The sequence below is a fragment of the Toxotes jaculatrix genome, chromosome 5 (genome assembly GCF_017976425.1).
Source record: "Toxotes jaculatrix isolate fToxJac2 chromosome 5, fToxJac2.pri, whole genome shotgun sequence".
NCBI classification, from domain to species: Eukaryota; Metazoa; Chordata; class Actinopteri; family Toxotidae; genus Toxotes; species Toxotes jaculatrix.
In genome coordinates this window covers 24,434,892-24,457,229 of record NC_054398.1, presented here as the reverse complement: position 1 = coordinate 24,457,229, position 22,338 = coordinate 24,434,892, and the positions used below count along the sequence as shown (strand labels likewise).

The 22,338-nt window shown below is 40.1% G+C and overlaps 1 protein-coding gene across 1 annotated transcript in view; it reads left to right on the top strand.

The window, feature by feature from the left end:
• The first annotated feature begins 312 nt into the window (after positions 1–312).
• Positions 313–22,338, top strand: part of LOC121182342 (alpha-1,3-mannosyl-glycoprotein 4-beta-N-acetylglucosaminyltransferase C-like) — a 28,474-nt gene continuing 6,448 nt past the window's right edge. The window contains exon 1 of the mRNA XM_041038793.1: positions 313–411. The gene's annotated coding sequence lies outside the window, so the exon portion shown is untranslated. The remainder of the gene's footprint in view (positions 412–22,338) is intronic.

Sequence of the window (22,338 nt, the reverse complement as noted above, 5' to 3'; positions counted from 1 at the left end):
ACATACAAATGAGCGTGTTTTTAAATGATAGAAAGCAGCTCAGATTTAGAATTTTTAAGATAACACTCTTACAGAAAAGGCCGATAATGAGCCTGTTTTCTCAAACATAGATGGAGGAAAAGAACATTTTCAGTGGAGGAGTCTGTCTGATTCTTAGGACTGACTGAAAATGCAGTCCTCTGCCTCAAATGGCCAGACAGTTCATTAGAGGATGTGTGGGTGATAATGCATTACAGTCTTTTGAATTATAAAACAAAATGCATCACCATGTATTATTTTTTTCTTCTTCTTTCTGTTTCATTTTCCTTTCAGGCTGTCTGATTTTATGATTAGGGATCCATGCCAATCTACAGAGCGGACGGAAGAAACCTTCTCACAAACAACATACACCCGGACCACATCCGCAGGCAGGTAAGAGTTTCAGATTGTCAAAGTTTGTGGGACAATTTAAAAAATGCTCCGGTGTCCAGATCACGAAGCATTTTCTCACACTGTTGTCAAATTAGTTGGGATCGCACATTTTAATTGTTGCCGCAAATGTGACTCTTGTCACCAGGACAACAGTAGCACCACTTATCAGTCTGTCATCATTTCACCCGAATTCGACACTTCTCGGCTTTAATTTTATGCAAAATCTACGAACACCCTTTGTGCATCACTGTAACTGGGAAGGAGGAGGAGCAGAGATTGATTTTGATGTGACTGAACTGTGATAACTGAGTGTCATTTATTTATTTTTTTTAATACCTAGTCTATATATATAGGTGGCAGAAAACAAAGCCACAGTAAAAGACATCTCAGAGTTTCCTGGAAAATCAGACAAATCACTTATGTAAAGTAACTTTAACAATTAAAATTCAAACGCTGACCTGGTGTGAAGAGACCCCGACGTATGTATGCATTAAAGATTGATCTAAAGAGCAGCTCCTGGCTCAGACAGCATGTGTTCACACTCCAGACTGTGTAGGAGGAGCAGGAAGAATCAAAGGTACTTTCCTGATAAATGTCCCCAGATATATTTTCACTGTGACTAAACAGAGATGTTTCTCACATAAATAAACTTTAATTGATACTGACAGGGGGAACATAGTTGTTGCAGATGCTGTTAAATGTGTTTAGAGAGCAGCGACTCTGACGTGCCCTGTAGCAGAACTCTGAATCCCTACAAGATCGCTTCGGGGTCTGATCGTGACCTCTGATCTCCCCAGAAGGAAGGGAAAGCGAGAAGAGACGGCTTCTGCATTAATATTCAGACAACATTAGAACAAAATTGCACTCTTGGATAGTCAGTCAAGGATGTTTAGTGCTTACCCTATTTTTTTTTCCTACTTTACTTTCACCTACCTCACTCCTTCCTCTCACTTCAGTTAGTGCTTTCCTGTATTTCCCAGCAGGTTTTTCATCTCTCTGGGGAAGGCGACATGTCTTAGGTTTTTTTGGGGTTAAAAAACTTAAGGTGTGAGTGTGTAAAGAACACTGTTGTTCAAATGACAAAAGAGCTATCAAAGAGGATCCAATAACACAAACACAAGCTACAGCTGCAGTGCATTCTGGTCCACTGAGGCTGCTTACTGTGATCATTGTGTTGATGCTACGCGTGTATTAATTTTGCAGTAGATAAAAAATCTACCAGCTCGTATGTATGTTGTATTATGACAGTAGCAGACATAAAAAGGAATGAGGAGTAATACCCACAGGCTAACAGGCACCGAGTCTGCTGCCTGACTCTGGTGCAGTAAACAAATGTGGTGAACACAGAAGCTCTCAGGCGGCCTCCTCAGCATTCGGTTTGGCATCTACAGCAAGTGTCGAGGGCAGTGAGTCTGTCGGAGAGCTGGTATCAGCTGTCGAGGCAAGAATACAGGTTTGTAGTAACAAACAGTGTCAGCAGTGAGTGCGTACAGCTACGGTAAGCCCCAAGGGGAAAACTTGTGTCAGTCAGTCAGTCACTACCTGCAGTGCTCCAAGCTAAACTTTGTCTCACAGCACTCAAGTGAGTTTTTAACACTCATTACGGTCGTAACACTTTCATTTATGCGGCTGGGAGCATATAACAGCTGAGTAGACGGGAGAAGGCCAAGAGTGGAGAGCCGTCGTCAGTGTCAGACTTTAGAGCGAGAGCATACAGCAGAGGGGGCAGTCAGGGTAAACTCGATTTGTGTCATAGAAAATATGCAGTCATTCATTTTGGGCCAGAGCTACAGCTGATGTGTTGAGGCGTGTTGATGCAATCAATGCCGAGCTATTCCTGATGAAGATCACAGTAATAAGCACTTGAAACCTCACAGGAAATAACAGCCGCCTTTTTTTTTTTTGACTGAGAGAACTCATCACAGGCCACTTCTCCCTGTTCAGCATTCAGCCACACATAAAGAGCTCAGTTCAAAAACAAGGCACCAAACGAGGCACCTGTGCTGCGATGCATCAGGTAGCCAAGGATAAAAAACACTTATTTTCTATTGTACAGTGCTTAAACAAAGAAAAGTATCCTGCCCTCTTTTCTCTTACTCTTGACTCCTGTGAGAACATCCTGAGAACAGCCTTTGAAGAGACTTTAATTCGAGACACATAGTGCTTTCATCAAGCCATGCACAACTAGAAGTGTGTGAATGCTGTTTAGAAAATGACTGATCGCACAAAACCAAATTCTTTTGCTTATTACAGAATAAGAATAATTACAGAACTCCCCTGGAAACTCAGTTTTTAAAAGATATGACTGGTGATATTCTGTACTTTTGTTATAGTCAACAAACCCCATGAAAAGATGAAAACCAATGATGAATGAAACCCACTAACAGGTACATGTATCTTACTCCTCTGAGACACAGAGCTCCATTGTTGTTCAAACACTATTATAAAATATTATATAACACATCAGTGAGTGACATGGTCCTTCACACAATGTAGTTTTTAGTTTATATATACACACACACACACACACACACACACGCACACACATATGCATATATATATATATATTTACACACACACACACATATACATATACACACATATACACATTTACATATTCATATATATATGCAGATTTATGTCTTCTTGAGGAATTAGGGGGTATAGGGTTGAGTGTCACAGATAGGGAAGGTTAGGAAAGCTAGAAAGTGTTGACGGACTAACTCGTTGTTGGTTTTTGTCTTTTCACTGGATTTGAATTGAATTTCTCCTAACGCTTTTTGTGTTCAGCCAGTTATTTGTAGTTTACATGAAAGCAGCATTGACGGTTACTAGAAAGAAATAGCCCAACATTTTTCACAACTGTTGAATCAATATGTGGATTTCAGAATTGTTATTTCTGTCAGCTGATTTACAACAGTCTCATCCTTTGCTATCCTTTGATTTTTCCGTTGCTATTTGAGTGTAGCTGCAGTAGTTTGTCTCTTAATTTTGTAGGAAGATAACATGACCATTCTAAACCCCACTTAAAAAAAACCGTCGTTGACACTGTAAATATCAGCTCGTTCATACTGTACCAACTGCTGAGATCTGTGGATTCCAGTTTGTTGAAATTTTTGTCTGTTGCTATAAATCCAAACTATGATTTATTCTGAAGGAAGGAAACCTGCAACTACTTCTGCTGAACGTAATAATTTATAAACAGTTTTGTCTTTAAAATGTCAGAAGATAGTGAAAAATGCCCATCACAACTTCCCAGAACCGGGCGATGTCTTCAGAATTCTTGTGTTTTCCACCTGAGAGTTTTCTTTCCAGTTATATAAAACCACCATTTAGTCACTTTTGCTTGATAAAACATTTCAACAATTAATCAGGTATTAAAATTGTTGTGTTATTGAATAATGGATTCATCCACCAATAATTTTAAGCACAAACTCTAACGTGTCCTCCTACTAGTTTTCCAGAGTCTGAGTGAACTTTTATCCTCAAGTGCAGGACGAGGGTTAAAGGAAGGCAAAGCATCTCCTGCAGATTAGCTTTTTATTTTCACTTGTGTTTCAAAGGCGTTTGATCTGCCTCCCTCTAACTTTTAGTTAGAAGAGGAAGGCCTACAGCAGTCCCACAAGGCTTAATTATCCCTCAGACTGATAACAACCTGGTAAGAGGGGAGGCCGGGAAGAGAACAGGAACTGAGGGGAGATAGAGATGGTAGGATTAATGTAGATTGTCTGATATTACCTGGCCTCTGATCAAAAGATTGTGTTGGCAGGCGGAGCACATAATCCTTCTCGATTTCTCCTGTTGATGCCAAAAACCGCTGCTGCTGTGTAGCTCAGTGGGCAGAGCGAGACATCACTGACTGACCTGCTCCCAGTGGAAACGCTCGTACTACTGTAAATACACATCTGAGGGCATGAATCACATTAAAGGTTTCATCAAATAGCACAGGTTAGAGTGCCAACTTCACAGGTCTGAATCATTTCTTAATATTGACTAGGTTTCTCAGAGTTTAGTGTTACATTTTAATAACCAAATCCATTCTCATATTAGTATGATTCTCTGTGGACGTTTTAGTCCACAGAGACACCCATTCTGGACAGTTGTTCTCCTTTCATCATCTTTTTCTCTTCTGAAGAGCATCTCAGCTGCAGTAAGTGTTCATGACACTCAGAAATGTTATTAGGATTTTTCTTTACTCAAGGACATTTTCACACTTTGTGTCAAAGGAAAAGATGTGAGGGTTTAACGAGAGAAGTGTTCAAAAGAAGTATAGATCATTTTGTAGGAGTATTAAGATTTGCGTGATATGATTTTGTCATAAAAGAGTTTGCTTTTTAAATAAGAAAAACGTGGTGGATCTTGTCATTAATTAAAAGGAAATCATTATTATTGCTCCAGTCAAGCCCCACTTTTTTTTCTTCATTTTATTTAGAGGACACTTAAACCTTGTTAAAGCAAGAAACTAAAATCACTCTGCTGCAGCTTCTTTCAAAGTCCACAATAAATCCTCTTCTTAAAATGGGAATCTCACAGTGCAATCAGACAAGTCTTTATGTCTTCTGCTTAAAAATAGATGACAAACACAGCTCACGATCAGGTCTCACTGACTGTTCTGGTTTTTGTTTTAGATTTTTTTTTTTTTTGCAGAATTGTCTGCTGCTCATTTTTGAGTGTGTGCGCTCTCACTTTCATATATTTCATGTACCTCACTTCTTTCCCCACAGCAAAGTTAATTTTGTATCCCATTTCACAACTATCATAAATGTCTGTAAATAGGTTTTAATTTTATTTATTTTATTTCATTATTTATTGTTTATGATTACACTTTTGCTCCCTTTTTTTTGCATTTGTGGAGCAAATACCAGGACACACTCCTTGCGTGCTCTCATACTGTCCTAATAAAAAACAAATTCTGATTCTGGCTTGAAAAGCAGCGAGTTTATCCTTTAACAGAGATGTCGTAATGCTAAGCTGCTTAACATACAGGAAAAGCAGTTACTTGGGTTTGCACTTGACAGCACTAATCTGGTCCCAAAAAGAAATCTACTTATAATTTTATGATATTATTAAAAAAAAAATATTCAGTTACTATATCATCATAATTGATATTTCTGACGCTTGGATAAGTGCTTCATACCACAGGACACAGTCACTGCTACAGCGTGATCCTCCTCCACACTGAAGGTTAACTTTTAGAGACGATATCAAATGATGATATATGATGATATCAGATATGGGGAGAGGTGAACCGAGTGTCTGTGTCTAATGATTCAAATATCCGCTTTCACCTCTGTTGGCAAAAGTAATTATGACAAAGTCGTGTGAGGCTGGAGGAGGGCGAGTGGACGAGTACCAGCATCAGAGAAACACGCCGTACATCTGACTGAGGAGGTTATAATGAGACACAGTGCTGCTTCAACTCAACTGACTGACGAGTTTGCTTCTTTTTTAAACTCGATAATCAGTGATGTTTAAAGTGAGACTAAAACTATGTCTTAGAGCATCCTGCCTCTCAACCGCAGTGCTGTTGAAACAGGATGTTGGGGCACAGAGGGGCAACCATTTAACAGCACAAACTAATAGGGTGGTGGTTAGACAGAGAAAGGCTGCTTTATGTTAATCTCTGTACTGGTGCCAGCTTATGAAGCCATAACCTCCGCTGCACCCAGCAAACTTTCCGAGAAGTAACCTTAAAAATTGTGCAGTGTTATCAAAATGAATGTTAAAAGAATGAATGTACCCTGGCTGATATGTGTTGCACTTTAATCCTAACACTGCTGCCAGTGAAGAATCCCTGCGAGAAAGAGCAACAGTCAAATTGTACCAACATAAACACACATAAATAAATGATAAGCTGTAATAATGCTGTTCAAAATGAGCCATAAACAAATTTAACAATCCAGCAGTCACTAAGTGTGCCATTTGGAGCCAGAAGGACAATCAGATGGGAGCTTATCAAACCTCCATTTATATCAGCAACCTGGTGATCCGTGAAGAGCACACCAGTGAAATTCCCAACACATGCTCTGTACTGCGCTTGTGATGGTGATTCAGATCAGGGATTATTTCACTAATTAGCAGGGATATGCTCCTCTTCTTTGACACAAACTGAAGCCCTTCAGTGATTGGATCAGATAAGCGTTTGACATTCAGAGCTCGCTTTTACCCCTCCTTTTGTAAATCCCAGAGGATTTCATCACAGACTGCCTTCCTGCTACTGAGCTCTCAAATTCTGTTTTCTTCTTTTCCATTTATACCCTGCAGTTGTACTGTGCTGTAGCAGTGTAGTTTTGGTTCTGCCGTTGTTATGCGACTGTGTCGTCATCCTTTTGTTATCCATTGGAATACTGAGCAGATTTCCGCGCTTGTTGCTCATTTGCGATGCAGGTGTAGTGCAGCGGATGCTGGTAGAGGTGTGATATGTTTCCGTAGGTGGAGCAAAACCTCGATTACTTTACACCCAGTAGACTAAAGCAGCGTTCACAACACACAATGGCATTTACAGTCCATGCGAGAGAGGTGGAGCCAAAAGTTGTCGTTCAGTAGAAGTTATATGGATGTACTGTGTACTATTTATACTTAACATAGTTCACTGTTTAACAATAGAACATCATGTTTTGCGGTGCACTATCACAATCTCTACATGGAACTGCTTCAGGGCCACCTCCTGGTGCTAAATTTGGAAATGTTTGAAGTTACAAGTCTGTGAGGAGCACCTGAATGCATCTCTGAAGTCATTTCATTTTGCCTTCAGTTTCCATTAAGAACACAGCTTTCAAGGGCCGCGTCCTTACGAGGTCTCAGTCTGTGAACTGGTACTCAGCTATAGCTATCAGTAAACATCACACAGTATCACTCATGTTTACCTTCCCAGCCAGTCTGTGATGTTTTGTACCAAAGAGATGAGGAAGGAAAAGGGTCAAAGGTCAAGCTCTCTGTGAATTGGATGTTCACTCTTTGGGGTTTCAAGTGGATTTAGGGATTCTTTCATTAGACTCAGACTGGCTGCAGTATACAGCTACGTTGTGCTGATGTGCACATCAGCACAACGAGTTTTGCAAATTAAATGAGAGAGCATGTCATGTGAAGCAGTGCTTCACCTAGTGTTTGGCTGATAAGGAAATCAGTTCAGTTCAATTCAGTTCAATTTTATCTATATAGCACTGAATCATAAAAGGACTTATCTCAAGGCACTTTTCATATAGAGCAGATCTAGACCGTACTCTTTAGAATATTATTATAAAGAGAATTGAATATTATTTATAATAGAAATCAGTGTAACCACCTGTAGCCTACTAGAATACAACTTGTGTAAGTGTGTTTTGAGGGTTACGGTGAAAGTTCAAGAGTGAATGTGAATGTGTCATTCAGTAGACCTAGAACGCCTGCAGTATTTCCAAACTGAAAAAAAGAGAAGTAAAGGAATTATTTTAAAGTTATGCATGGCTGGAAGTCCCTTTTGTGTCCAAGTGTGCAACATAAACTCAACAAAACTATCCAAAAAAACATAAAAAAATGAACTACAAAAAAACTGCAGAGGTTCAAATAGACTTATTATACAGCAGCAGACATGTTTATTCTGTCAGCTTTAGCAGGCATTCATAATATAAAGTAGATTCTGCTTAAAGTGACATTGACTATAGGTTTGATAATTGTGATTTTATGGTGCAAACTTTGAGTCTCTGCAGTTTTTAGTGTCCCTGCAGGCAGCTACATACAGAACACAGCTCCTCAAGTCTTAATAAGCCGAGCATGTCTCCTCTGAAGGTGGCAGCCTTGCCAGACGTCCCCGCCTTTGGAGGACCCAGTTTCATAGTTTCCTGACAGAACCCTTTGATTATCGGGGATGAGGGTAACACGCAACGAAAAAAAAATCTGAGTTATTTTCTACCAGCGCAAAATTTCAGTCTCACCTCATTGTTGGAACAACTTGAATGTAGAGGAAAACAAACTTCCAACAGACTGTGAAGAGATCATGATGGGAATTGTTCTTTAAAATTATTGTTCTTGTGCCAGATCTGTTGGTGGCTTGTCTTTAAGCCAAGGTCCCAGGAAAACAACTGACTGAGAAAAAGGTGACAAGGGACCAAATATTTTTAGACCAGAGGTAGATGATAAATGAGAAAAAAAACCAAATGTAAATATAAAAGAGCAACACATACTGTTTAGTTACCCATTACTGTTTTTTGGTCGTGGTCGTCGTGGTCGTGTCCTCAGGCTTTGGGATCAATGCTCTTGTGTGTATTCCGGCACATAGCTTGTGGTTTGGTTTTCTACAGCTCTGTTTAAGATCAGATCCATAATATTTATCCCTGAAGACCTCTATTGTCTATTGAATGCCGTGCAGAAGGAACTGATTATTTCAATCTTAGAAAAAAGTTTTGTTTAAATGCACAAGAAATACCAAAATTGTTGACATTCACTGGACTTTTATAGCCAAGTTTCCAACCAGATTTTAACTGAATTTCCAGATAATCAGGGAAAGAAAATGCTAATTAATGCACATGATGATGATGCAGATGAATGGCAAGAGACTGTGATTTGAGGAGGCAGTATGAGACTTCAGGTTGTCTTCTTCGGAGTTTCTCTGAGTTCATCTACAGCAGTGTTTGTTAAGGTGAGCGCTCCTGAAAAGAGAGAAACCAGAGTGGCGTCCGTGCCCAAGTAAAAGATAAAAGAGAAATATTATCAGAGTGGACCAGATAAGTGCATCACATCAGTGTCTTTGAGAAGAAAGGTGTCAGCTCAAATCCCGCAATGGAAGTGAAAAACTGCTTTTATGAAGCAATGTACATCACACATCATGATCTCAGTCAGAAAATGAGATTTGATCTAACCTTCTACATGCACGCAAACGTCCGATAAATACGGTAGCTGAATAAAAAGGGGGATATGAGAAGAATATTGACTGCAGGAACAAAATTAGCATTGATCTGGTGAGCAGAGGGAAGATGGTTTACACTTCCTGCAGTGAATTGTTATGCTGGTAGTCGGAGAAAACCTCTGGCAGAGTCAGCCTCTCATTATTCTTCCGGGCAGGCTTGCAGTCCTCAGATTGGAAATGAGAGTGACTTCAGATGGCTTAGAAAATCTTAATTGATGAAGCTGAGGTTGGTGTGGAGGTCCTTCTCCGGTGTCACATTCCCTTCTCATCAAAACAGCTTCTTGGTAAAGAAAAACAGTCACGGATGGAGCTGCTGCTGCTGCTGCTGCTCCTGGCGCTCTCAGCCAAGAGCGAGAAATTCAGCAAACAAAATGAGAAATGTTTTCTTCCAGCACATCCATAGCTCCACTTTAAAGGCTGAAAGATAAAGTGTGAGACTGAGAGCTGTCCTTGGCTAATCCTTTTAAGCACATAAAAACAAAATCCCAAAAAAAAAAAAGTCTTTTTAATATAGATGAAGTTCTTTAGTGGCATAACTTACATTTGTTTTCTGGGGCAGGGAGGCTTACAGCAGCCAATAATGTATTAACTGACAGATAATGTAATAACTTCCACTAATTAAAATGTTCCTCTAAATAGGCTGGTGCAGTGTTAATGTGCCATAATACATTCCAGATAATTAAATACCGTTTATATATTGATACCATATTAATTAATGCCCTGTGTTTTACATTATTTTGCGATTACTTTTAAAAACAGAGCTTAATTGGTGAAGATTAGAACAGTGTACCCTGTGCGCTTCTGTATTCTGTTACTGTGCTTGGTGTAGCATCTCATGTCTTTTTTTTTTTTTTTGTCTTTGAGGATCATAGTGGAAAGAAGTTTTTCATTTTGGCCTCTTGGATAAAGTCATATTTTTAGATCAGATTCTTTTATTGTCTTTAGGTTTATGTCTTATTTTTCTTTTATCAAATCCAATTTAGTCAAATTTGGCCAAATCCTGTCCAATCCAGTTCCATATCATCCATTTCAATTCACTCAGTTTCTATCAAAACACATCAAAAGTCTTTTTGTGACATTTTCATATCATAAGTTGTGATATTATCTGGAGATTAGGGTTATAACAGTTTACAACAGGGCCTCCTGCCTTTACCAATAGACACTGTTTCATGTTTCATGTCATCATGATGAGAGGTCTTCATGATGACAGTTTGAAACCCTCTGGTGGATCGAGTCAGACGTGTTTTTGACAGGGAGACAGGAAGATGTCAAATAAAATGAGATGTCATGTCAAGTAAAGTAAGTTAACCTGAGAAGGAAAGTTAATTCTTTACAATGGAAAATCTTAACTTAAGGTCTACTTTCTGTTTTTTTTTTGTGGTGCTGATTGACTGAGAGCTGACTCCATCTGCTGAGGAAGACAAGTGAGATGTGTCTGAAAGCTCCAGAAAAAAAAATTTAAGTTTTGTGTGTGCCATTTACAATTCCCAGCACTGATTAATAAACTTCTCAAGTCATTAAAAAGGATTAAAAAAGGATAAAACCTGCAACTATTACTCAATCAAGATCATAAGTACTAAAGTATTTCCAGGTGCACCTTTTTTAATGATATAATATTCCATAAGTTAAATTGAATCTACAAACTTCTCAAGCACAACAAGACAAAACAGGACAGGAGAGGAGAAAACAGGGCAGCCTGGATAGATAGTGACAAGTTAGAGGCAGCAAATGCTGCCAGTTTGAGTAACAGTGAAGTAGTAAAAGATTGTAGCATTAGTCATCAAATGACGGTAATTTACATCAAACTGAGATATTAGAGGAAAAACACGAGTGTGGGTTGTACACTAGACGAAGCGAAGCTGTGCTGAAACAGGACGCCTTCCAAGAGCAAGTCAGACTCTCGCTTCCCTGATTGATGAGCATTCTGGGAAACATCATTTTGAACTCCCGGTGATCTCCAGAGGATTTATTAGCATCCTATTATGTTCATCTTATAGTAGCAGCTTCCCTTGTACACTCTTGGCAGGCAGCTGAGTAATGACGGTTTTGCTGCTCTGCACTCTCGGGCTATATTCACAACATGGGCTTTCAGGCTTAGATCCAAATTACTGCTCCTGTCTGATTTTTTGGATCACTGTTCACGTCTCTGCTCGGATGCCATAAATATCTGGTATCAATATGAGCTGACAGCAACGTCAGGAGGCGTTCGGGGGGCAAGAAAAGCCTCCACGCTTTCACTGCTGCCAAATTTACACCCAAGTTGGTGATAACCAAAATTATGACCACATGTCAAGTAAGAGATGGATGAATAACAGAGTGAACATGAACCACGAAATTCAAACTACATACTGAGGACAATTTATACGTAAACTGTGAAAGGTGGGATCATGAATTGGACGGCGTTTAGCACAGCTTTTAAAATGTGAGGAGCTGCATTGGTGTGGGCGTGTTGGTGCAGGTAGCACTGAGAAGATGAAATGCGATGCTGGAAGGTTGGTTTAATTCATGCATAATTTTACGTTTTATCAGACACTGACATACAGCACAAGAAGGATTTTACAACCCGGGAAAGCTTTCACAGCAGAAATCATTTTATCCTCTGCTGTAGTGTTTGTGAAAGTAAACAGAAGACTTACACCTTTCAGGTTACAAAGTTACCTACCACACGTGCTTAAATGTATTTGGCCAACGCAGTGTGTGGCCTGATGAGGTCTGTCTGCCTTTGTACTGCCACTGTGCAAACACAACGGTAGGGACAATTTTCACCTTCAGTTTAGACAAGTCTATCCCTGATTTCTTGATGCTGCTGATAACAAGCAGGATGGTTTTTCTTTGAATATTCTTGATCCATCCTCAGAATGGAATGGTGTTTTTCAGCATAACACACTGGAGGATGATCTGAGTTTCTCTCAGTGACTTTTCTTTTGAAAGCTCGGCCTGTAGTTGAAACATGCATGTTCTCTGTGAGGGTTACTGCTCTGTGTATCTTGTTCTGCGCTTCCTGTGTCTGAACATCTGACATGGAGCTGCTGGGTAAGGTAAAATACACAGGGTTTGACAGAACAGACTCTTAAATGGAGACATTGCTAAAAAGTCTGCCTGGACAAAAAATACAAGAAGTCAGTTGATCGTTCTGGTTCATTTTTGCCCTTCCCTGCTCACCGTAGTTGTGCATGCTGACAGTTTTCCTCTGCAGTGACATTTTGTGTGTTTACCTTCGATTTGACCTGTTTTACCTCCAGATAAAGTGGGTTAGGTCATGTAGCTGGTTTGTTTGCAACCTGCCGAGTCACCCAACTGCTTGTGTTTCTTGCCCTGCTTGCTGCCTGAGGTAGGAATGCATGGTTGGGTTAACAAAGCACTCCATTACCTACCAGCTGCCATGATCTTTGTCTCACCCCAGCCAGTACGCATCGTGCTTAAACACACTTTTGTAGCACATTATACGAAATAGAAACAACGATCAAAGCTATGACAATAAGACTCAAGTTTTAACAACCGGGAATCATCCTTTATGTTCACGCATAAAAATTCTAGATCAAAATTTATAACAACTCTTGTTATAAGCTATTCAGTTGTGTTTCTTCCATGTGAAGTTTTTGTCTGTATATGTCTATATTTCTCGTTTTTTCACTGTTCTTTCATCTGAACATTTAACTACATGTCACATGCAGACAACATGCTTCTCTATATATTGTCATGCCGTTCACAACACTCTAACATAAAATCTGAATTGGGACACACTCAGCCGCAGTGTGAATCCAGCTTGGCTTTCCTTAATCATCATATCTCTGAATCATCATCTCTTGGAAAAAGAAAAAGTGGGAAAATTTAAGGGGCCTGAGTGAGCTTCAGAGCAGAGCTTTGTGCGCTCTGACACCTCTCCCTCCTCCTCCTCCTCCTCCTCGCTCTCTGTAGAGCTGAGGGATGATTTTACAGCGAGCGGTATCATTTCAGAGTCACAAAGATTCAGGGCGTCTCAGTGCCACTTTGCCACTCTACTCTCGTCGCCATGGAGACCAACATCTTTTTTTTTCTCCCCATATTCCACTGCATCTCCAAATCTTTCTTTTTCCCATGTATGTGCTTCCAAAATTAGTGGCAACGAGACTGCACCCTTTTTTTTTTTTTAACTGCTGTCTGCCTCGACACGGATTTCCCTCGTTCCTGCAGAGCTGAGAGAAAGTGATTGGCTTTGAGAATACTTAATGACTTCTATATTTCCCTCTCAGGCAGTTTCATTTCAGATGTGAAATCTCACTTCCCCTCTGCGGGTGAATAGCGCATATTTTGCATTGATGCAACGCACAGTGTCATGCGTCCAGAGTGACAAATAGCAAGTGTCTCACCTTGGGGCATTGTTGACTTCTCACAGGAGGGCTGTTTGTTATTTAAAATGTGGTTCAGACTAGCTTGACACTTCCCTGTACCCCTGTGGTGCTTTCCCGCTGATAGAAATTTATTATTGGCAATTCCTGGGTGATATCATATCCCTTCGCCCTATTGCCCCACAGCAAGTGAAACGTAATAACATGAGAATTGATTATATGTGGACCACAGAGCAGCACTCAGAAAATGTGTTTACTGTAGTCTCCCTCCCGCCTAAATGCCAAGAATCAGCTCTCAGCAGACGCTCCTCTGCCCGATGAATGATTAATGAGTCAGAGTGCTTCCATAACTGGCCACACAAACAAATTTCCACCCAGGTAGATCAGGAGTGTGTCAGTCCTGGTTGCTGGTATAAAATCCCTGGTCTAACTAGGAAAACAGGGACTAGAAATATACTCAACGGTGCTGCAGTGAATTCTCCCGTCATGAAGGTTCAGTTTCTGTTGAAGCTGTTTCAGAGAGGAGTGGAGTAGGCTAAATATTAGAAAGAGCATCACTGCTTTGACAAGACCTGGGCCCACTTTGGTCCAGTAAGGACAAATAGAGTCATCCCCACTGGTCAGTGTATGGATCTTCTGGTCTTCTGGTCTTACAGCAGCTGTGGTGTCCTCAGTGTCACCTTCACTGGTCTCACCGGTTCATTGGTGCAGCTGTTGAAGCTGCCCTTCGGTGTCTTGAACATCAAGTGACCCTGATGTGGATGTATGTATTTCAGCTGTTTCCAAGTCAGTGTCCTCTCCTGGTAGAACCAGTATTCAGTATTCAGTCCTCTTCACAGCCGACATTTTGTGATAAGGAGTCTTGAGACATCATGTCATCTTCAGCATTCGCCACCACAGAGTTGTCAAGTAGGTGACTCGCACCTGCTGTTCTGTTGTTTTGAGCCTTCTTGAAAAATCTGGTTAATTTTGGCTGTATTTTTCCCCTTCTTTCTTTTTTTCCCTGACGATTGTTTATGATTCGACATAGCAGCTCATAACGTGACAACACTTTGACTCCAAACTGACCAATCAGTGTCAATAAATGTCAACATTTACCTCAAATTGTCCAGTAAATCAGTGCATCAGATTTATAAGATTAGAATTATCATCCGAATCTCTTTCTTATTCTGGACCCCCATGTGCTTCAGGTTTGCAAAACCTGTGCATTAATTATTAATTATTAATACATTTTTAATTATTTTTATGGCATTTCTGCCATAGAAGAGAAACAGGAGAGTAGGGGAGAGGGAGGGGATGACATGCAGCAAATGGCCTGGGTGTGAACATGGGTCACTGCGGTAAAGACTCAGCCTTAATGGTGTGCACATAACCAGGTGAGCCACCAGAGTGTCCCTGACTGATGAATGTTTTAAGATCAAAGCCTGTAAAAAAAATAAAATAAAATAAGACAGGCTAAGTTGTTTGTTCAGATTTTAACTTTTACCCATTAACTTCTCAAGGCAAGTCGTCAAATTTATCATTTTGTAAATTTGGTAAGGTGTCCGTCTTTTAAATAAAGGATGCAAGTACCTTTTCCACTGCTGGACTATGTCCACACTAACACTCCTTCACCCTGTGTGTCTAAACATATAAACAACCTTTTACTGTCTGTCAGAGCACGAGTGAAACCAGCACCAGTAAAACTAAACCCAGCTGAAACCTTTATGAGAAACAGCAGAATGAAACTACACAAAACGAAACTAGCTTGTCTGAAATGTTCTAACGTGCCTTTGAGCAAGGCACCTGACCTTAGTTGCTGGTCTGCCTGCCGGTGTTGTGGAAGCAGCATGTCTGACAACTTTCCCTGGATAAACCAACCTAAGAGGAAAACACTATCAAAGTTATCAAAGGCTATTAATGTTTCCGAGGCGACCATGTTTCTCAAAATGACCCACTCACCATCACAACACCACCCACCTCCTGTCCACCGCTTCTCACCCAAATCAGTCATTTTCCACCATTCAGCTCGGCTTTGACGTCACACAGACCCGGTAAAAAAAAAAAAGCTGACTGAGTTAGTCATCGACGCCCCTCCGCTGATCCCAAACGCCACATAATAATCAGTGACACATGAAGTCACATGCTGAGACAATCAAACCATTTTTTAAATAACATTCAAAAAACAGCATTTGACCACCTCTTAAATAACAAAGTCGTAAAAAACTAAACTATTTTATACCATGTTTCACCTTGTAACTGACATATTTCTGCTGTAACTTAGACGCCAGGACAGATTTCCTTTTCTCATCTACTCACCTGAAAGCTCTGTCTGAATTACTTAGGTTTAAAATATTGTCAGCAGCGTTGTGCTCACTGACTAACGATCAAAGCAAATATATTACAGGGTGTTTTTGAAACACCAACAACAACGATACAATCAGTGTAATGTTTTGCCGGAGATTGATTTATCTCGAGACTCTTCTCCTCCTGTCTAACATCCACTTGTATCCGTGTTTTGCTGTTTGTTAACAATGAATAAAACAGAGTCAAGAGTTGTTGCAGATGATTTCTTTGAAAAATGATATAATGATGTAAAATTAATGAGTGTGAAATGTGTTACAGCCTTTGGCAGCACAAACAAATGCTGACAAACTCTACTTCCAGAAACTTCACATCACTGATGTGAACATTTTCCAGATGAACTATGAATATTTCATCTTTACCATGATTTGATTGATACTGTAGAGCGAGTATCAGAGCGAATGAAGTCACCAATCAAAGCAGTGCTTTGGAGTCTTTTGTCAACTGCACATTTACACTGTCATCAGACAGTGTGTGGGGACTGTGTAGAGACTGGCTGTAGTCAGTCACAAAAATCAGGACTTGAGACTGGACAGCTGTGAGAACTGACCCTCCAAAGATTTGACCAGAGACCTCAAAACTAAAACATCCAAGCCAGATTCATGGAGTAAATAACAGATAAGTGCCATGCAGATCTTGTATAGCCTTAATATTTAATTATTAGGCCTCTGTACTGAAAGCATCTGGTTTCATTTATGCTAAAAAAAAGACTTAATCTTTAGGAGGGAAATGTTCAATTCTCGTGTCATTTTGAAAGAATGTAGATTTTGACTTTAGTATCTGCTTCTGGAGACTTATGGCCTGACCTGAGACTTTAAAGCAGCTCAGCTGGTCTTTATTGTCGGATCCTTTCACTCAGACTTTCGGTTGTCGAGGTTTGGGTTTTGGGTTTCTGTAGCTGCCCGTGTTGTCTGTCCTGCTACATGTAAAGTGCTCACTTATTCTGTTTATTCCAAACAAACTGCATCAAATCATGACCTGTACACCAGAGGGTTTTTTACAGAAAAGACACAGCAAATGGAAATGCTTCATGATCTGAAAGTTGAATCGATGCTGAGTTATATAAATCACTGATGGGAGGTTCATAATATGCTGGAAAATGCTGCAGATTATGACTGTAGGCACTCAGAAACCTGGAGGCAGAATCAACAAACATTTAGCTGTAATCAACTGTACATTTAGCTCTCCTCCCCCCAACAACTACATCCCACTGGATTGCTCTCGAGCAGCTATTTACCACAGTTTCGGTGGAGAAGCTCAGAGGCTAACAGAGGAATATGGTTTGAGCCAGTTTTTATGGGCTGTAGCTGTAAATGGTGAAGGAAAAAAAGCATGTGTGTTAAAAACTGCCTCCAACATGATGTAATTTTTCACTTACTTATACAAATCAGGTCTCTGAAGCTTAGCGTTTGTGTCATGTTGCTTGTCAGGTCTTGTTTTGATCGCACTTTTTTTAACTGATGCCAAACGTTAGAACTGAAACTTGCATCACTGCATCCCCGCTGTGATTTCTTGTCTTCCCTGGGCTACAAAAGAAATCACTGCCGTCAAAGAAAGAAGTCATGACTTCAATTAACTGTTTTCTTCCCTCTCTTGCATGTAATGGTGGTTTCTGCTTCCTTTCATGTATTAGAAACAGTGTTAATGAGAAATCAAACACTCTTTTTGTCATCCCTTAAGAAATCATACCTCTGAGTTTGAAACCTTCAGTATCTAAAGTGCAAACAGTACAGTTTTGTATTTTTTGTTGAATTTTCTAACTGTTCTTAGCAACCACTGATTTCTATTCATTTCCAAAGAAAAAAAATCAGATAGAGCCTGCGTTTATCTTTGTCAGTGCAGGTTCAGTGACGATTGATTTGCAGATAAGTCTGAACTGTTGTTTCATTATTCGAAGAAAGTAACGCATTTAATGCAAACCTGCTATTCTCAAGTTGATCCTTGTTATAAAAAATAATGAAAACATTTTACAAAATAAAAAGTTGTCCAAGGTTTGCAGTAAGCTGGCTAAAGCATGCAAAACTGCCCTTTAAAAAATGTTCTTTTAGTAAGAACCATCACGACAAGGTGAAGCACTGAATCACAGACTTCAATCCCCTCTCTGCTGCGAGAGTCACATCATCTCTGCGTGCTGACAACCAAACATGCAGCGTGTGCGCATGAATATTTGGCACAGGTCTTGCAGCCGCGCCTGTTCGCATGCATTTTTAATGGGGTCTGCCCCTCTTGTCCAACAGCAGGAAGAGGGTAACTGCTGGTGCCTGGAGTCTGAGAAACGAGCTGGCCCCCGCCACCTTGATGAATAAGTAAACACATTGAACCAGGCAGAGATGCAGTCTGTAAAACTCCCAGCTGGAAGCAAGAAGATTTGCTTTCTTCCAGAAGAAATGCTGTTTACTCGCTGATGATTCCACTGCTCGCTCCCTCTGAACTCTATTAACATTTTCCTCTGAGTCTGGATGCATGCATCAGCTCTAATTCTGGCCAGGAGATTGCATTTCAGTGCCTCAATCAAACTCGCAGCGATCCTTATTAAAGCACACACACACAAAAAAACCTTGCCTTGATATGTGGCTGTTAAAAATGTAGTTTTAAGGTTTTTACTTAAGTGTTTTTTGTTTGTGTGTTTGTTTTCTAACAGTGGATTAACTGATAACTGATTTGTGTTTAGTGTTTGCTCTTAGTGTGAAGTTGGTGGCTGTGTTGGGAAAAGGTGACGTCAGGTATGTCCATGTACCAGTCAGAATTTAGCAATGCACAGGTGTGTTCAGACAGAGCAGGAAACTAATTTTAGATGCAGTGTTGTTGCCTGCAAAGTCAAAGTAGAAACACGTGGACGTGAATATTCTGCAGGAGTGAATAGAGGCAAATGTAGGTGGAAACAGTTAAACTGTCTCTGTCTGAGGTTCAGAAATACATCTGCCTGCACCTCTTAAGCTCAGTAATTAAAACGTTCCATCTTGTTTGTGTTATCAGTAACACAAATATTAAAGCTACAGGTTTAGTGCCGTAACCGTTTCTTGGTGATGAGTAGCAGCACAGTGTTTCCAGCGTTCATGCTAATCATTTTCCAGCTTAAGTTCCATACGTAGCACACAGATATGGGATATATAATAAAAATATAATAATATCTTCAGTCAGACATGTTTATTCTTTGTAAACATTAAAATATTAGGCCAAACTTAAAACTTAACAAACATAAAACTTCCCTGCTTAATTATTACTCCTTGTGATTAAAGATATAAAATGTTCGTCATTAATTTGAACCATTCTGCAAACATAGGCTTTGTCTGACTCCTCCAGCAGCAACAACCCTCAAATCGCCAATAAAACCTGCTGGTGCAAGTCTACACTTTTATTTACCTTTATTTACCTGGTGGTGAGAGAGACCTGTGTTTTAATAATCACAGTGGGGGAGATTCTGGCAGCAGTTTATCCAACCACTCTCCAATACGTTTCACTACTTGTATCCAAAAAGGAGGAACAGCAACAGCAATCAACAACAATCCCTCATTAAATGAAAAAAAAAAAACAAAACAAAAAAACACCTGCTTCCTTTCAACACCTTTCTCTTTCTCTTTCTCTTTCTCTTTTTTAGCTTAGCTAGTGCATAATAATCCCTGTGTATAATTCTGTAGTGGATCAGCTGCTATGTTTTTCCACTCATCATCATAAAAAAACTTTTTACTATTTATTGTGTTCTCTTAGGGAAAATGAAACTAGAATAATAGTTTGTTCTCCTTTTTTCTTAAAATAACCCCCAAACTCTTCATGCGACTCCTAATATGCAGGTATCGCCAAAATACCTCATCTGTTAAGCCAGAAATCCCCATGTTTTTCTAACTGGGTAAACAGCCGTTAATTAGCACAGCACCAGACCTATTTCAATCGCTGAAACTGTCCAGTGTCCTAATTTGTCAAATTGTAGTTAGGCGCATTTGCATCTTGAACCAAAAATATTGATTTAGTTTGTCAGTGTTTGTGCCGTGTTCCATAAATCACAATCAGTTTAATCTCCTTCTCATTCATTCAGACATTAATCAAGTCGCGGTGACTAAACAGACTCCGCCAAAAAGAAAGACTCCAGGTTAAAGATGAGCTGTCGCGTGCGGTTCAGCGACTTTAAATCTATCTTAAAAGCTCATTTAAATAAAGTCGCTGAAAAACGTTGGAATGAAAAACACCAAAATGTTCTCACCATTGACATCTCGTCTTTATCTGTGCAGTTTCCTGTTTTCCTGCCACACCCACACACTCCAGCACACACACACGCACACACACCAGCTCAGCATGGTCTGTATAAGTGGATGTCAACAGGCAAATGAACAATAGTGTTTACCAAATGGCTCTGTTGTTCAACACACAGGCTTATTAAAATGGCATCTCATTAGAGGCACTGAGTAGCCATTTTCTAAGAGATTAATTGCATTTTTTGAAAGCACTTTCTCTTCATTATTATTCTGCGTTGCATATGGGTTTGCTGTGACCGTAACGGCCCTACATATTCATTTTACAGCAAGCTTAGAAACGGTTGGGAAATGAGCCAGAGGTGGAGTTGTGTTGATGTGCAGACCGACACTGAATTTCAAGCACAAGCTTTTCTGCTCTGGATGTAAAAACAGGCTCCGTGTGCTTCCTGCTAAATTAATGAAATGTCCAACAGTGAATCTTCCACTGTCCATTCACTTTCTGACGTCCTTTTGTGCAGTCAAACTGTGTCAATATGCTGAGGTGCGCTCTTGACATTGAAAACAGTCTCGTCCACAAAGTCTGTTGAGTTGCAGTCCACTAAAAAACTTTTGTGGCTTCAGAGAGCTGCATGAAATCTGATAAATTCATCGGTTGGGTTTGAAACCTGCAAGTTTTAAAAAAAAATCAGGAGCAGTGGAGCTGCTCTTTGGAGAACTCTTTAAACGCACACTACTGCTCAAAAGTTTTAGGCACTTTTAGATGTTTAGATTCTTCTGCCATCGGGGAGCCATTTGATTGGTCACAAATTCATCCTGCAGCATGACACCAAACGCAAAAATACAGCCAGAGTTACAAAGAACTATCCTCAGAGACATGAACGACATGAACAAGGAGATCTGCAAGAGACCGTCTGGCCCCCACAGAGCCCATCTGGGAACACATGAAGAGACAGAAGACACTGAGACAGCATAAATCCACAGAAGAACTTCTCCAAGTTGCTTGGAACAACCTACCTGTCAAGTACCAACGAAAACCGTGTGCAAGTGAACAGAGGAGAGCTGGTGCTGTTTTAAAGGCAAAGGGGGATCACAGCAAACATGGCTTTGATCTAGGTGGATAAACTCAAAACGAAAGTCAAAGCCGTTTCAAGATACTAGCGCTGTTTTTTATCCCTGAAACCTTTTCAGATTATCATTACCATTGTTTAAAATAATCACATCTCTGTAATCAATGATCGCGGTTGGCTGCAAAGCACAGCTGCGCAGTATTCGTGATTAAAAGAGGCTTTAGCCCTAAGCAGACATAATGCTCTACTTCTAAAGCTTGTACAGCAGGTCTGCAGTACATGTAAATTGCATCTGGAGTGTATTTACCTTTCAGGTCAAAGACGAACATGAAAGGCTTCTGCAGTCCCAGTGGTGGCGATTGTAATGAGGATAGACTCTCCTCAGCAGTCAGTGCTTTGACCCACATTAGCTCTCAGCCCGAGGCCCGCAGAGACAGGATGGAGATGGAGAATAATAGCTGGATATAGCGTCTGAGACGAGCATCATATATTAAATTATATTCACAGAGTTCTACGAGACTGTGTGAAGTTCATAAACTAGAGGGGATTAAAAAAAAAAAGCCATTAACAGCCCTTGGCACAGAGTCCCGAGCACATCTCTGCGCTATGATGATCTCTTAAACAGAGCTGAGACAATCTGACTGTGGAGACGGTATCATTATTACTGCTCAGGTTGTAGTGGACGTTGAGTGAGAAATGCTCCTTCAAACTTCTTGAAAGTTCAGTCTGCTTTTATTTATACAAGGTGACAGCAGACAACGAGAGAAGACCTTCAATTTAAAGCTGTTTAAAAAGAAGAAAAAGAATAATAAAACAGCAACAAAGAAAAAAACTGTAGAAACTTAAGTTTTGAAGAGTAGAGGTCAACAAAACAAATTTACAAAAGCAGAGCTGATGAAAGCAGAGGAAGCGCTCAATGTTAAAAGACGCAGCTGGCAACATTCTGTGTTTTTCTTTCTGTCAACAAATTCCATGAAGAGACCAAAACCAGCAATGAATTTATCCCTTTAACAAGTGCAAGTTAACAGTATGTTAGTCCTTTGTTCCATAGAGCTTCACTACTGTCCAAGAACTTAAACACCCCCCCCCCCCCCCCCCCCCCCCCAAAAAATGAG